Source organism: Pinus tabuliformis, chromosome 7 (genome assembly GCF_031772625.1).
Source record: "Pinus tabuliformis cultivar Carrire ecotype Pingquan chromosome 7, CPIR1, whole genome shotgun sequence".
NCBI lineage: Eukaryota > Viridiplantae > Streptophyta > Pinopsida > Pinales > Pinaceae > Pinus > Pinus tabuliformis.
This window is the reverse complement of record NC_142293.1, coordinates 1,001,471,861-1,001,488,917: the sequence shown is the minus strand read 5'-3', so window position 1 is coordinate 1,001,488,917 and position 17,057 is coordinate 1,001,471,861.

The following is a 17,057-nucleotide window of genomic DNA, read 5'->3' as shown; positions in this document are numbered from 1 at the left end:
TTGTTATGTCAACATGGAAATGTTGAAGTATAATGTTGTGATGATGTTTCATGATGTGATGGTATGTTGTAATTGGACATAGTTCTGATTAAAGGTTAATGATGTTGATGTCACCCTCTGCAAAATGTGTTTTCAGCTGTTAAAAGAGGGCAAAAGAGCAAAGAGGTTTGCAGGCATCTTACAAACCACAGAAGAAATCAAAGCTAAATAGGACCCCATCCAATGGATAATGCTCGGAATTAGCTTTCTAACGGTATATGGAACTCCTCAAATGGACTCTAGAATCAAAAGTTAGAGCAGATTGAAGTTACCCTTGAAAAACCAGAAGACAAAGAGAAAATGCCTAAGGGTAAAATCTTGGGTCCCGACATATCGATGATCCCGCATATTAGCAATCAGAGGTCCAGGGTACAAGGCAACAATGGAATCATTTCGTTGATATGCAATTAGTGATCTCGCGCGTCAGAGGTTCTGCACATCGGAGGTCCAAGGCATCGAAGCATCAAGAGATCGATGCATTGCAATCAGCGATCAAACAAGTGACACCCTTTCAAAGTTGTGATATCGCATAGAGTTCCGATTGCGATTAAATTCGTTGGGATTTGAGCCTATAGCATTAAAGCGTCGAGAATGCCTTGAAACATTTATCAAAGGAAATCAGTCGCAAAACAATAAAAGGGATGACCTTCTCCCTCTCCTTAAGGGGGCCACGTGGTTGAACATCATTGGTTCTTATACATGACACTTGGCAGCATATGGTTGGTTCCGATAAGGGACACAGGCTAGCTAACGTCATTATGACGCGGAAGTATAGTGGAAATGTGGCAGGAAAATTTGAATTTTTGAGGGATCATAAGGGGCCAAAACCGGGTGACACGTGTTAACACTCACAAGGTAACATAGGGCAGAGGATGATGTCACATCGGCAATTGGTGATCGGAGGATGAGCATTGTCGCTCCTAGTGAAACTTCTAACTGTGATCTGCCGATAAAGGGGCTTTGACACAAGGGTTGGCCAGTGGTCACATAAATAGCCAACTATCCAAGGGCTTAGCGTAGAGGGTGAAAGACAATCAGCGATCGGTGAAACAATGCATCACTCCATAGTGAAACCTCCAATTGTGATCTTCCGATAAGGGGGCTCCAATTTCATGCTAGGGCATGGTCTAGAACAACTTAAAGGACGAGAGTAGTCTAACCATTTACAAAGGAAAATAGTGCCTGGACAAGAGTCTAAAGGCTCTAGCACCTTAGGTCTAAGCACCTGACCATAACCCCCGGTCATATGATAAAGAAGTAATTAAAGGGCTCAAAGAAAAATGGTTATAAAGGGATCGGAGTTTGTTGTTTCGCAAAGATTATTGTGTGTAAATATTGCGAGAGGTATAATCCCCGATATTACATTATGGTTGTTTTATGAGGCATGTTACATTCCTAAAGAATGGTACAGGGATTTAAAGACGTAATGGGTTGACAGTCGATGTATTTAATGGAGATATGGGGACTCAGGAAGACTTAATGGCTCAGCATGGAGCTCCACTCAGTCATACAATGAAGGATTGTCAGGACAATCTCTACTTCTGCTCTGTGACAAGCCACCACAATTGATCGCTACCAACTCTAGAGAGTGGTGAAGTGAGGCAGTTAAGGCGAAAGTGACGGGAACTGGCCGAGCAGCTAGAGGGACACATTGTGGAAGAGACGTGGCATGATCAAGGGCCTTCATAGGAATGAAAGAAGGATATTTTCCTCAGCCATCTTTTAGTTTTTCTTATTTCTATTTATTTTTTAATTTCTATGTATTTTCTAGAAAGGAATCAAATCCTTGGTAATCATTTTAGGTGGCAGAGTTATCGCACACCGAGACAGCTAGTCTATCGGAAATTTGGCCCTTGGTTGAGATATTCTGTAACTGATTCAAATCTCCCACTCTCTTTATAAATAGGGGGGAGAAACACTTAATAGAGGTTCTAGAATTCTGCACCCGAGGGGTCCAAATTATGTGATTCCACTTTTGGTTCTATCTGCCTTTTCAAGAGGGACTTGAGCTATGTATTGCTAAATGTAAATGGATCAGTGAATTGGAATCATTTTGAAGGATGAATGAAACTCTTTGGTGATTCCAATCAGTTCAATGTGCAATATGTTTCCCCTTGGTTTATCACTTCATGTATGTTTTTCTCCCTCTGAAATAGTGTAATGAAGTTGTTGATTTCACTCTTATTCATGGTTGTATATTTTGCTGCTAAGTAGTAACAGTACTTGTGGTAATTACAAATTTACTTGTGTTATTTGATAGCCTACAGTACATGTATGAGCACATATTTACGTATTCTATTTAGTAGAAAATGTATTCGTGATGTATATATCTTGGGGCCTTAATTAGCGCTCCATTGTTTCTGCCATTCCACCTCTTTAGTCTTCCATACTTCTGTCGAAATATTGTTGCTTAGGATTCTATACTATTCCCAGCCATATGCATCAAATTCCTTCATTTCTCTCCTCCTCTTCATTTTACTACAACTCCAATATTAAGCTGCCAATTGTTTTGTGTTGGCCACCAGAACAATATATTTCTCTTTGAGATTGACCCGTTTTACCCCTTGAGCATTTGAATCCATGTATTGGCTTGATTTTACCTTGATGAAGGCCTATTGAACAAAGCCCCCTTTATTATCTTTTCAAACTATGTGAAAATTGGAGTGCAGCAAAAAGGGCCATTAATAATATTCCAAAGCACTCCTCTCTTTAATGTCTTAGGCATGGGTCTATAATCAACCCATAGGTTGTCTCTAGGAATATTTCTATATCTCCTGAAGCACTTGTGCTATAGGTGCTAGAAAAAGTGACAACATATTTTTGGCGTCATTTTCGAGGAAGTAATCAGAATGTTTTTCCCTGAGTACGATAAATTTTACATTCCCTCTGTCAAATGAGCAAGGGAAGTGTGGGTTCAAGACCTCTCACCTTGGCGACACCACTGTTTCAATTTTATGTTAAACATCATGGCAACTCCACCATCTATACCTCTATTTGATCATCTTAGATTTCAAGCATCCTCACACTCGCTTTGATGCTAAAGCAACCAAAAAATTCCCTACCTTTGAACTCAACATCGCTCACCTAGGGAGGTTTTCAAAATGGCCCTTCCTTCATTCTTGGTCAACAAATTTTCCCCTCTAGATTTTTCTTCTATTGTTGTTTATCCCAATCATGTCCCTTCATTTTATGAATGGAATACATATTTGCCTAGATTTAGTGGAAACACAGATAGAAGGTCGGGCCAACACCTTAAATATATTTCATGAATGCATGGAATAGTAGGGTATTATTTTTTAAGATGCGCAAATGAAATTGTTCATGTACTCTTTAGAAGACAATTTTAGAATTTGGTACAAAACAATACCTCATGGCAGCATATCTTCCTTAAAGAGTTTTCATATGGCATTCAATCATTATTACAGAAGATTATATCCATCGGATGCTCTATTTGAAAATTTATGTTTGTATTTCAATGATGAAGATATTCCTAAGGTTAATGACCCTGTTGAAGATGTTTTTGGGGCTCCGCTCCAAGAAAACATATAATTGCATCAAGAAGCATCACCCAATGATCAATAAAGAGAAGAAGGAACATCATAGCTGCAAATAGACCCTCAGAGATCTCATTCAGCTGAAGTTGATGATTCTCCTTCTTATGATGTATATGACTCTAATGGAGAGTCAAATGTTGTAGAGCCACAACAATCCTAGCCATGGGAAGTTGCACAAGAAGAGGAGGCCCACCAGAAGGTTAATAAATAGGCTTCAATTTATGATGCACATCCTTCACCTGGAGAGCAAGTTCAAGAACCTCCTCTAATTATGATTCATATTATTTAGAGGAGGATGAGATAGTCGCATAGGTTCAAAAGGAGTTTTTTACCAACAAGTGGGGAGAAAGCTCCCACCAACAAATTTTTCAAGAAGATCCCAAAGTTGAAGGACAAAGCATTGTTTGTGACTGCCTGATGCAGAAAGGTTCCTACCAAGAATTCTCATCAGACTATCCAATCTATGATGCTTATAGTTCAGAAAATGAAGTTTCTATTGCAGATTTCCAAGAAGGTTGGAATGTTTACAAATGGGTAGCAAATTATTAGCAACAAGCTTTTCTTGAAAAATCTAAGGCTAAGGAGTTGAAAATTATTTGTGGATGCCACACCCAAGAAGATATTGGTCAGCAGACTTTTCGTGAAAATAAGGCAGCTACAAACTTTTCTTGTCAGTTCTATGACCCTGTAGCTGATTACATGACCACATTCTTAGGTCAACGGCAGAGGTTGTTTTTGGAGCATGTATCAGGTTTTTTGTTTGAAGACTTTTCGTGGTGCATGCTTGTTTTGATTTTTAAATTTCGGCAGCATGAAGGCATTAGGTCTGGCATCCAAATGCTGACCTAGTACCATTGGAGGGATGAACTCACTTAGGTGAATTGATGTCCAGTACACAAGTAGGAGTTGTATATAAATAAGCTCATTAGATGAGCATTTATTTTCCAGTTGTTAGAATTTACTTTTCTGCATTTTAGTTCGATGAGGAAACGACTCTTTGTAAATAAAGTTTCATGGAGATTTTTTAGTTGTATAAGCGTATTATAAATTTTGACTCCATTCCCAATGGTGAAGGCTATTGGTCTACAGGTTCTTAGCACTTTCCAGCAAGGCACTATCCCCGAGTGGAGCCAATGTTGTCACTCTCTGAAAAATGTGTTTTCAACTGTTAAAAGAGGGAAAAATATCAAAGAGGTTTTCAGCCATCTTTCAAACCACATAAGCACTCAAAGATAAATTTGACCCTCTCTAATGGATAGTGCTCAGCATTATCTTTCCAACGATATATGGAACTCCTCAAATGGACTCTGGAATCAAAAGTTAGAGCAGATTGAAGTTACCCTTGAAAAACCAGAAGACAGAGAAAATGCCTGCGGGTAAAATCTCGGGTCTCGGCATATCGGTGATCCCACATATTGGTGATTGGAGGTCCAGGGTGCAATGCAACAACAGAATAATTTCACTAATATGCAATTAGCGATACCGCACATCAGAGGTCCAAGGCATCGGAGCATCAAGAGATCAGTGCATCGCAATCGGTGATCAAATAGTTAACACCCTTTCAAAGTTGCGATATCACATAGAGTTCTGATTGCGATTAAATTCATCAAGATTTGAGCCTCTAGCATTAAAGCACCGAGAATTCCTTGAAAAATTTAGCAAAGGAAATTAGTCACAAAACAAGAAGAGGGTTGACCTTTTCACTCTCCTTGAGGGGACCACGTGGTTTAACATCATTGGTTCTGATACATGACACTTGGAAACATATGGTTGGTTCTGATAAGGGACACCGGGAGCTGACGTCAGCATAACGTGGTGGTACGGTGGACACGTGGTAGGAAAATTCAATTTTTTGAGGGGTCATAAGGGGCTAAAATAGGTCGACACATGTCACCACTCACAAGGTGACACGTGGCAAAGGAGGACATCACATCGGCGATCGGTGATCAGAGGATGAGCATTGTCACTCCTAGTGAAACCTCTGATTGTGATTTGTCAATAAAGGGGCTCTGACATAGGGATTGGCCCGCGGTCGCATAAAGAGCCAAATATCTAAGGGCCTAGTATAGAGGGTGATCGAAAATTAGTGATCTGTGAAACAATGCATCACTCCATAGTGAAACCTACGATTGTGATCTTCCGATGAAGGGGCTCCGATTTTGTGCTAGCACATGGTCTAGAACAACTTAAAGGACTAGGGGCACCTAACCATTTACAAAGGAAAATAGTCCTCGGACAGGATTCTAAAGGCCCTATCACCTTAGGGCGTAGCACCCTGTCATAGTCCCTGATCTTATGATGAAGAAGTATTGAAAAGGCTCAAAGAAAAAGGGGCCTAAAGGGATCGGAGTTCATTATTTCGCAGAAATTATTGTATGTAAATATGGTAACAAGTATAATCCCTGATAGTACATTGTGGTTGTTTTATTGTTATGTTATGATAGCATGGTACAGGGATTTAAAGACGTAATGGGTTGACATCCGAGGTATTTAATGGAGATATGGGGACTGAAGAAGACTTAACAGCTCGGCATGGAGCTCCACTCAATCATAAAATGAAGGACTATCAAGACAATCTCTACTTCTTCTCTATGACAAGCCACTACAGCTGATCGCTACCAACTCCAGTGAGTGGTGAAGTCAAGCAGTTAAGGTGAAAGCGACGAGAACCGTCCGAGCAGCTAGAGAGGAACACATTGTGGTGGAGACGTGGCCTGATCAAGGGACTTCACAGGAATGATATAAGGATATTTTCCTCAGTAATCTTTCAGTTTTTCTTATTTCTATTTATTTGGTAATTTCTATGTATTTTCATGAAAGGAATCAAATCCTTAGTAATCATTTTAGGCAGCAGAGCAATCTTACACCGATACAGCTATTCTATCGAACAGCTAACCCTTGGATGAGATATTTTGTAATTGATTCAAAGTTCCCCCTCTCCTTATAAACAAGGGGAAGAAACACTTAATAGAGGTTCTGGAATTTTGCACTCGAGGAGTCCAAATTCAGTGATTCCACTTTTGGTTTTATCTACATGTTCAGGAGGGACTTGAGTTATGTGTTGTTAAATGTAAATGGACTAGTGAATTGGACTCATTTTGAAGGATGAATGAAACTCTTTGGTGATTCCAATCAGAGAAATGTGCAGTATGTTTCCCCTTGGTTTATCACTTCATGTATGATTTTATCCCTCTGAAAAAGTGTAATGAAGCTATTAGTTTCACTCTTATTCATGGTTGTATATTTTATTTCTAAGTAGTAACATTACCTATGGTAATTACATATTTACTTGTGTTATTCGATAGCCTACAATACTTGTATGAGCACAGATTTACATATTCTAATTAGTAAAAAATGTATTCCTGATGTATAGATCTTGGGAACTTAATTAGCACTCATTCCACCTCTTCAGTCTTCCATACTTTTGTCAGAATATTTTTTCTTAGGATTTTGTATTATTCCCAGCCTTATGCATTAGATTCCTTCCTTTCTCTCCTCCTCTTCATTTTACTACAACTCCAATATTAAGGTGCATATTTTTGTGTGTCGGCCACCATAACTAGACATTTCTCTTTGAGATTGGCCCATTTTACCCCCTTAGCATTTGGATCCATGTATTGGCTTGATTTTACCTTGATGAATGCCTATTGAACCAAGCCCCCTTTATTATCTTTTCAAACTACGTGACAATTGGAGTGCAGCAGATAGCCCCATTGATAATCTTCAAAAGCACTCCTCTCATTAAGATGTCTTAGGCACTGGTCTACAATCAACCCAGAGGTTTTCTCTAGGAAGCTTTATATATCTCCTGAAGCACTTGTGCTACAGATGATAGAAAAAGTGACAACACATTTCATACATATTTGCCACTTATTTATTTATTTTGTTGTGATAATGATGTTGAATTTTCATGATTGATATGGTATGCAAGATTGGGCATATGGATTATTTTCTATGATGTTATGATTATCTCTAATGCATTAGTTGTATGTTGAAATGTGGTGATTGGTAGGAAATCCACAAATGTGCCGAGAGGGTTGGTTATATGATGATCTCGTGAGAGCCCATACCTACGAGGGAGAATATGTAATACCATATGGTTTGGGGACAGACTCAAACATCACTGCATATGTCAGTGATTCTTTTACCTCGTATAAATATTGATGGATAGCACTTGGGACCATCTTGAGGAGGTTGAGTGCATGATAATGGACTGGGATGCCAAAATGCTTGGGGTTTTTCACATTATTGAGTGTGGAGGGAGTTGGGCTAGCCTTTCGAGATGCCTAGAGTACTAAGTCGGGTACTTGCCTTAGGGAAGATGAGGTCTGAGCCTTAGGGAAATCCTTGGAGCTATGGTATAAATCAATGAGGTTTTATGCTTGGTTTTGAAAGTTCGGAAAAAAGACTTGATGTTCCTTGGGATTTCCCTGATGTTGTGTAACTTTCAATGTTTGTTGGTATACTAGTTCAGCAGAGGGTATAGGGAAACTGTAAAGTAATAAATAAAAATAATAAAATAATAAAAAATTAAACAATTAAACTTAACTTCGGGACGAAGTTCCTTAAAGAGGGAGAGTACATAATGCTTTATATTAATAATAATAATAAATCAAATAATAATAATAATAATAATAAAAAATAATAAATAATAATAATAATAATAGAAAATAATAATAAAGAAAAAAATATAAATAGTAAATAAATAAAATAATAAATAATAAATTGAAGTTCTAAATAAATATATATATATATATATATATATATATATATATATAAATATATATATATATATAATATATATATATATATATATATATATATATATATAAAAATAAAATATGAAAATAGTAAGAATAAGTAAAGTTAACAAAAGAGGTATTAACGCCACTTGGTGGTAAGTAAATCTCTTTGAAGGATTGAAGGAGACATGGCGCACGCTCGGGAAGGTTTCGGATAGGGTTTCAACAGGATTGTCTGCAGCAACACCGTCGCGGCTAGGGTTTCAACAGGATTGTCTGCAGCAGCACTGTCGTGGTCATTGCACAGGGTCATACTAGCATCGATTCTACCGTTGGATTCTCCACCCATCGCTTTCGGATATCTTTCAGGAGATAGAGATGGCCGACAATATGGAATTAGAGGCGGTGGACTTCTCGGAGGAACCTTTTCCGGACAGGGTTATATTCAGTAACCCTAGCTTCGCTACTAGCTCTCTGACCACACCTTCTCCTTCAGCGGCAGCACCGGATCTGCTACTGCACCCACCTATCGTCCCACTGCCTAGCCACAGCTCTTCTCAACCTATTTCTGGTTCGGCCCCTATCGAATCCCCAAATTTCGAGGTACCTCCCCTCTCACCGGGCTCACTTCATTTCCTGTCTACGCACACTCCCCCTTCGCCCTCATTCGATCCTCTCTCCTCCACATTCTTTTCGGCGCCATCATCTATCCCGCCGGTACCCTCTGTTGCTTTTCCATCATCTTAGGGAGCTCGTCCGTCCGGCTACTTTGAAACACCTGCCGTTAAGGTTAAGCCCTCCAAACCCTCCCCTCTGGAGGGTATCACTAATCCCCTGGTGGACCACCCGTCGGCACCTCGCACCAGCAAGAAAAAATCCAAGTGCATCAAGGCCACGACTAAGGATATCACTATCAGGTTCGACGAATCTACGGCTCTAAGAGACCTCATGGACAAGGCAAACACTGTACTGGTAGGGCATGTCCGGGGTAGGGCATACTCGGCTAAATGACTCACACAATGGGTGAAGGAAATATGGGGTGGTGTACTATTCGATCTTCCTGAAGTGCATGTCCTCCCCAGAGGATGGTTCTCTCTCCATTTCACAAAGGAAAGTCACACGAATCTGGTTCTGGCCAGATACTGGCATATTGAGATGGCCCCAGTCCTTCTCAAAAGATGGAGCCCCCTTTTTGATCCTGAACACAAACAGATTGGAGCCGGACCGATATGGGTGCGCCTGCCTGCCGGCCTCCCACTACAATTTTGGGCTGAAGAAGTCTTCATAAGGATCGGGAATGCACTGGGTACCTACCTGGATCATGATCGTACATTTGTCGAATCAAGGAACCGAACCCTAGCGCGAATTCTGGTTCATTTAGACACCCGTGATGGACTTGAAGAACAGATCACCCTACAGTGGGGAAGATGTATCAGGGTACAGATCCTTGATTACGAAGGAGTCCCTTTCCGTTGTAGGCGATGTCACAAAGTTGGGCACCTCTTCAAAGATTGTCCACTCAACAAAAAAGCTGAGGAATCTCCGAGGATTACACCGGCACCATCCAGAACGGCATCTCCAAATACTTCTCGACCTACCTCTTCGGGACTGTCCCCAGCGACAACCTCACCTGCGGTCGATCCTGGACTTCGGCAACCCTCTCCGCCAAGGACCAGGGCTCACTCGGCAGCTGAAGCTGGTATGGTCTCGAGTACTCCTTCCCTCCCCACTCTATATTCTTTTGATGTTATGAATGTATGTGGCTCCTCCATTCATACTTCCATGGTTCAATGTGCAATAACATCCCCCCCACACATTTGTACCACGGGCCCTTCTATTGCCCCGTCCTCCCCCCTGGTTACATCTCCCTGATCTCCCTCGGATCCCTCCCCTCCTCATTCATACTTCCTTTGCTCCAGATCTCATGTTAAAGATCCGCCCATCAAACCTTCGGGTCTGGGCATTGCGGTGCCTGAGGTTGGTACCTTTCCCACCAGGGGTAGAAAATCTCATCTTTCCAAGGCTATTAAGAAAGCAGTGGCTGAGGTTGTATCAGGTCGTCAATCCACCATTTACGGGGTCCTTAGAGCAGGACACACCCCGAGAGGTGTTCCCCCATGAAGTGTCTATCCTTCAATTGCAGAGGATTGGCTAGTTCCTCCAAGAAACTAGCCATGAAACGACTCATTGAGACCGATCATGTTGATATTATCATGCTTCAAGAGACTCTCTGTTCAGCAAATCAGATCACTCAAGCCATGCAAGCCATGACTCCTGGATGGACCTACTCTGCCCTCGATGCTGTTGGCCGTTCTGGTGGACTGGCCATTGGAGTTAACCCTCGCACTATAAAAGTGGAATCGTCTTGGGGGGGATCTGGATATCTGGGGCTTGACATATTCTCTGCTGAACTGGGCATGAACCTCCGCATAGTCAATGTATATGCCCCCTGCAATCAGAGAGAATCTTTCTGGCAAAAACTCCTCCATCTTACCATTTTGAGCGAAGATCGGGTTGTTATCGGAGGAGACCTTAATTTCTCATTAGGTTTCAGGGAGTCATGGGGATCGGCGGCACAAATTGACTCCATTACTGATTACATGACTAGTCTACTTGAACAAACAAACTTTGTGAATATCCCCATGCAGAAAATACTTCCCACTTGGAGAAACCGAAGGGTGTGGGACGCTGCTTTAGCCCGTAGACTTGACAGATTCCTAATGAAAGATGCTCTCCTTCAGCGATTGCAACATTAAAAACAATGGGTTGGCTCGGGAGGATGGTCGGATCACTCTCCTATATACCTGGAAATTCAGGGTCCCTTCAAGAAGCCTAAAGCCCCTTTTAAATTTAATCATACTTGGCTGAAGGACCCATCATATATCAAGATGATATCTGATTACTGGATCTCTCACCCAATCAATGGATCAGAAACTCTTGCAAAAGGATTCTGCAGAAATCTCACAGATATTAAACATCTATCCATTGTCTGGGCAAAAGAGAAACAGGCTCGAGACACCTCTCAACTAACTCATATTGAAGCAGAATTATGCTTGCTCACAGATGAAAGGGGGTTGGGTTTCATCACAACAGCAGACAAGGTCAAACTGATTGATCTGGAGAATCAAAAAGCTAAAATTCTCAAAGAGAGAGAGGAATCCATTAGACTAAGGAGCAGGGCATTATGGATTCAAGCTGGGGATGATAATACGAAGTTCTTCCATAGCTTTGCCAAGGGCAGGAAAGTGTCCAATACTATCTAGAAGCTCCCCACACCAGAAGGAGATATGGGTGACTCCTTCAACAAGCTCGCTCACCTAGGCATCTCACACTTCAGGAACCTCTACAAGTGTCCCCGTGAAGTTAATCTACCTGATATCATCAATGTGGCAAATCACTTCCCGAGATTTGTTGAGGAAGATGATGTGGAGGCACTAAATGATCCAGTTTCGACAGGGGAGCTTGAAGGAGTATTGAAATGGTTCAAAAAAGATAAGAGCCCAGGTCCGGATGGCTGGACCATTGAATTTTATTTAGCCTTTTATGATGTTCTGGGGCAGGATCTCCTGAGAGTGGTGGAGGAGAGCAGAACTACTGGATCCATCTACCATGCCATCAATTCTACCTTCATAGCTCTCATTCCTAAAACTGATGCCCCTGAATCTTTTGATGACTACAGGCCAATCTCTTTGTGCAATTGCCTCTACAAAATTATTTCTAAGACCATTGCCAATCGTCTCAGACCTATCCTCTCCAGGTCCATTGCCCCTCAACAATTTGCTTTCCTTGAATCTAGACAGATTCATGAGGCCATTGGCCTGGCTCAAGAAGCTATTCACTCTATTTGGTCCAAGCACCTAAAAGGTATCCTCCTCAAGATCGATCTCTCAAAAGCCTTTGACAGGGTCAGCTGGCTCTATATCAAAATGATCCTTATCCACCTGGGATTTCCTCACTCCTTCATCTCATGGATCATGGCCTGTATCTCCTCCCCTACTTTCAGTATTCTCATAAATGGCTCGGCCTCACCCTTTTTTCACTCCGAAAGGGGCCTGAGACAGGGTTGCCCCCTCTCTCCTCTGCTCTTCCTGCTGGTCATGGAAGGCCTAAGTCGTCTCATAGACTCTGCAAAGCGGTCGGGTGATGTTCGGGGCCTTCGCATTTCCGATATATGCTTCCTCACACATCTTCTCTTCGTGGACAATGTTCTTATCCTACTTGATGGCAGTGTTAGAGACTCAAGGTCATTTTCGAAGATCCTTATTCTTTTTTCTGCAGCTACTGGTATGCTCCCTAACCAGTCAAAATCCTCTATCACTTGCTCCCGAACTTTGGTACAGGAATCGCAGCTGGCATTTCAGGTTTTTCCCTATAATGTTCTCCCCTGGATAGAGGACTCAAATACTTGGGTTTCAGGCTAAAACCTACCTGTCAAAGAATTGCTGATTGGGTGTGGTTGGTCGCTAAATTGGAAAAAAGACTCACTGGCTGGAGCTTCAGATACTTATCTAGGGCAGGCAGATTGGTCCTCATTAAGTCTGTCTTAGAGGCAACCCCAGTTTTCTGGATGGCTCTTGCATGGATTCCGAGGAATATTCTGGGCCGATTGAAGCAACTGTGCAACCGATACCTCTGGAATGGAAATCATGACAAAAGAATATTTGCTTGGATAAGCTGGAAGAAGATCACCTTGCCCAAAAAATGGGGTGGCTGGGGCCTCAAAGACCTACCCGACTTCGCTATGGCACTCGCTGCAAAGATGGGTTGGTCGCTACTAACCAGTCAAAACCTATGGGCTCAAGTATCCTATCACAAATACATTTGGCCTCAGAGAATTTTGGATTGGGCTAGGTTACCAACCTGGACAACGAAGGGATGTTCATCGATCTGGAAGGCTCTGATTCACTCCTTTCCCCTCATCCGCGATAATCTAGTCTGGAGAATAAATGATGGATCGCTGGGCAGGATTGGCCTGGATCCATGGATTGGTAGTGGGGGCAGACAAATCCTCAGCAGAGAACTCATTTCATTTCTACATGAACGTGACATCTGGTGCTTTGCACATATTTCTGATCAACAGCGTTCAGACATTTTTACTCAAGCATGGAAATCGGCTCAACAACTGGACCTACCTCCTCAATGGCATCAAGAATGGTGCGAATTTGTTCTTGCATTAAACGAATCCCATATTCGCATAAAACAAGGACTGGACGAACTTGTATGGTGTATGGCAGACAATGGTATCTATGCACCTAAGATTGGGTATGGCACTCTCATTATGCACAGAAAACCCGAACCTTCTCCATCGTGGTGGCGTGACATTTGGAAGCTGAATGCCCCCCCTTGCACCAGACTATTCTTCTGGTGTGTCCTCAAAGATATCATCCCCACGGGTGAACACCTTACCCACAGATCCATTTATGGACCATCTTGGTGCTCCTTTTGCAAAGCGGCATCAGAGACTACTGTCCACCTTTTCCTACAATGCCCAGCCATTTGCGCACTATGGAATAACATCTCCGCACATATTGGATTTTATGGGAACTGGAGGGGGGATGATATTACATGTACGTGGACAGACTGGAATCGCTGTCACCCGGGCTCCAAGCTGCTTAACCTTCCCCTCGTGGTAACCTGGCATATTTGGTTGGCTCGGAATCGATATATATTCAAAGATAAGGTTGTGTGTTGGCCCCGAACAGAAGCAAACATTATTGCTGCATATCAAGAACTACCCGACCCCCCTCCCTCTCGAACCAGGACGATCCAGCCACCCCCCATTATCGATAAATCTACTCCTTGGGCCTTCTTCGATGGGGCTGCAAATCAAATTGGCTGTGGGGGTGGTTTTGTTCTTCATATAAATGAACACCATAGATTCTTAGTGAAAATGGGATTCGGCAGAGGTTCAAATAATCATGCAGAACTCTTGGCCATTCGAAATCTTATGCATTTCTCTTTGGATCATCAGTATACAAATCTCAATATTTTCGGGGACTCAATGACTGTTGTAAATTGGATCAATAATGCCACTATATGTCATACTCACACACACAGCAATATATTATATGATGCACATACTCTCAAGGCAGTTTTTAATCATTTCTGCTGTCTACATATATACAGAGAACATAACAGCGAGGCTGACAAATTATCCAAGGAGGCCACGATACTACCCAGAGGAGAATGGCTAATAGTGGAGCTGCAGGGGTCTGAAGAATACAAATATTACCACAGGTCGTACATAGATCAAAGAGAACAGCAGGACAACAGTCCCGGTATCCAGCAATAATATAGTTTTTTGTCTTTTTTGATAACTGTTCATAGATATGGATATCATATTTTTGCAAACAGATCCTGCGTGACCTTGTACAGGCAACTAGCCAGACCTATATGTGACTTATCACTTTCCTTTGTTTATACTCATGACAGAACACCCTGCGTGGTGGATTTTATATGATCAATACAGCATATGCAACCTGCATCTACAATATGTAATTTTCCTAATATAATGAAAATTACGGATATTTCCAGTGGAAAAAAAAAAAAAAAAGTAAAGTTAACAAAAAGTAAAAAGGAATAAAATAAGAAAGAAGTAAATTAAGAAAAATGTTGAGCTAAGTAAAACTTAAGACAAAGAAATAAAATTTGGCAAGTTGACACATGGATTGTGTACATGCAGATCCCTTTCCAATCCCCTTCCATTTTTGGAGCAGTTGTTCTATTTAATGGACAAAAGGGATATGAAAAGCTTTCATTACTTTTGAAGGAGAGTGTTGTGAGACAAATGATTCCCTGGCATAAGGAGTTGATTCAGGGCTCAGGGGTGGTCAGCTATAGAAAGAATCTATAAAACTATGTCTACCATTGGAAGGAGAGTGGTCCCCAAAAATTTGTTTTAGTCAATGGAATTCAAGTAGCACCACAGCTCCATAATCAAAAGTAAGAAACATCTTCAGTCTACAAGTAAGTATTCATTGCTTATGGTTTTCAAAAATTCTATGCTAAATTAGTTGAATGTTTTGTGTCAATTATGAATAAAATTGTTTGATGCAATCAATTGTCTATTTTAATTTCAAGTTGTTACATTCCCAGTGGGGTGCGAGATGTGTTAGTTCAGGCTCAAACTTGGGCATTGTTGTAATCTCGATGACCTCCAACACCCTGTCTCAAGCAAGCTCATTGGTGGGGTATGATGGAAGTAATAAAAATAAAACTAGATAGGCACATGATAGGGAAGGAGAGAGCGTTGAGTGAGACAGAGGAAATTTAGAATGCGAATTACCACACCATTATTCAACGAGACAAAAACAATGGAGAAGAGGACCAATTAAGAGGATAAAGAGGGAGGCCCTTAGTAGAATTAGCCTTTTCTAATTGTAGTAGAAATAAAATCCAACAAAGTTGGAAGAAAAACACCATGCACATGGATTATCTAATTTTTTTCTATTGCATCGCATGAAAATTTCTAAGGAATAAGGGCAATGACAGAAAACATGAAGATCTTGGTGATGGAGTCCCTAATGCACTGGAATTTCCCACTAAACATTTTCAGTGACCCCTACAAATAGGATGACCTTACACTCATGCAAATCTGACCATTGTGAAATGAGAGAAGTAACCCTTGTTAGGAGTACCTCGCTCTTAGAAAAATCTAACAGAAGCAGAAGGAGGTGAGGGACCAAACAATGAGGGCCTAGTCCTTCAGACTGCAAAACTCACACCAAAAGGCTAGAATTTCCTTGACATATGGAAGGATACCATGCTAGACCTAGAACCTACTAATTTTGGCAATGAAAAACAATGAACTTGACCTCCTCATACCAAATTGATATACAAAACCAACTATGAGCGCATTAGGAATCATAGCACCATCAATGGTACCTCCATAACCATCGATGTATTCATTGCTGAGTAAATTTGAGTGTGTGCACAAACCTATTCACATGATGTTTGAATGGAAAGAATGAATGTATTTTAGTTCATGGTGATGTGAGTGATGCAAGAGGATGTCTGGAAGCACGTCATTGGCTGAATTTTCACAGGGCGGTTGCTAGAAACTTTCCCCTCCTACCCTACTCATGCCTCAAGAGATCCCATCAGGGAAAAAAATAACATTAACATCGAATATTTAGACTACATCAAATTAATAATAATCATCTCAAATTAACTAATACATTAACTATTAATTCATAAAAATACTATTAAACTCTTTTTTTATAATTATAAAATTATAATTTATTTTTATAGATTTCCAAATATAACATATTTTTAATAGCTAATATAATATATTTTTATAAACATAAACTTACAACATATTTTTAAAAGTTAATAATTTTAGTATATTTTTAATATTTTCAATAGTGTTGATCTATTTCTAATTGTGAATAATTTTGAGAAAAGAAATAAGACTGATGTTGAAATCATGTTTTCTTGGTGGGCCCACTCATGGTTTTGCGCATCGTTTTACACATGATTGTTTTTCCCGTGGTTTTATAGATTTGGTCAAAAGAAATGTGGTTATGTTCTAATCTAGGTTTAATGGATTAAGAGTTTTATGAATGCTTCAACATGTATATAATGTATTGGAACATCGAAAGGAATATAATGAATCAATCTCGTTTTCCTGGTTTTGGATTCTAGGAGAAAAATCTCTTTGTATATTTTCTATTCTCCACATTGTATATTTTTTCTATTTTTAAGAATTTGTTTGCAGATATTA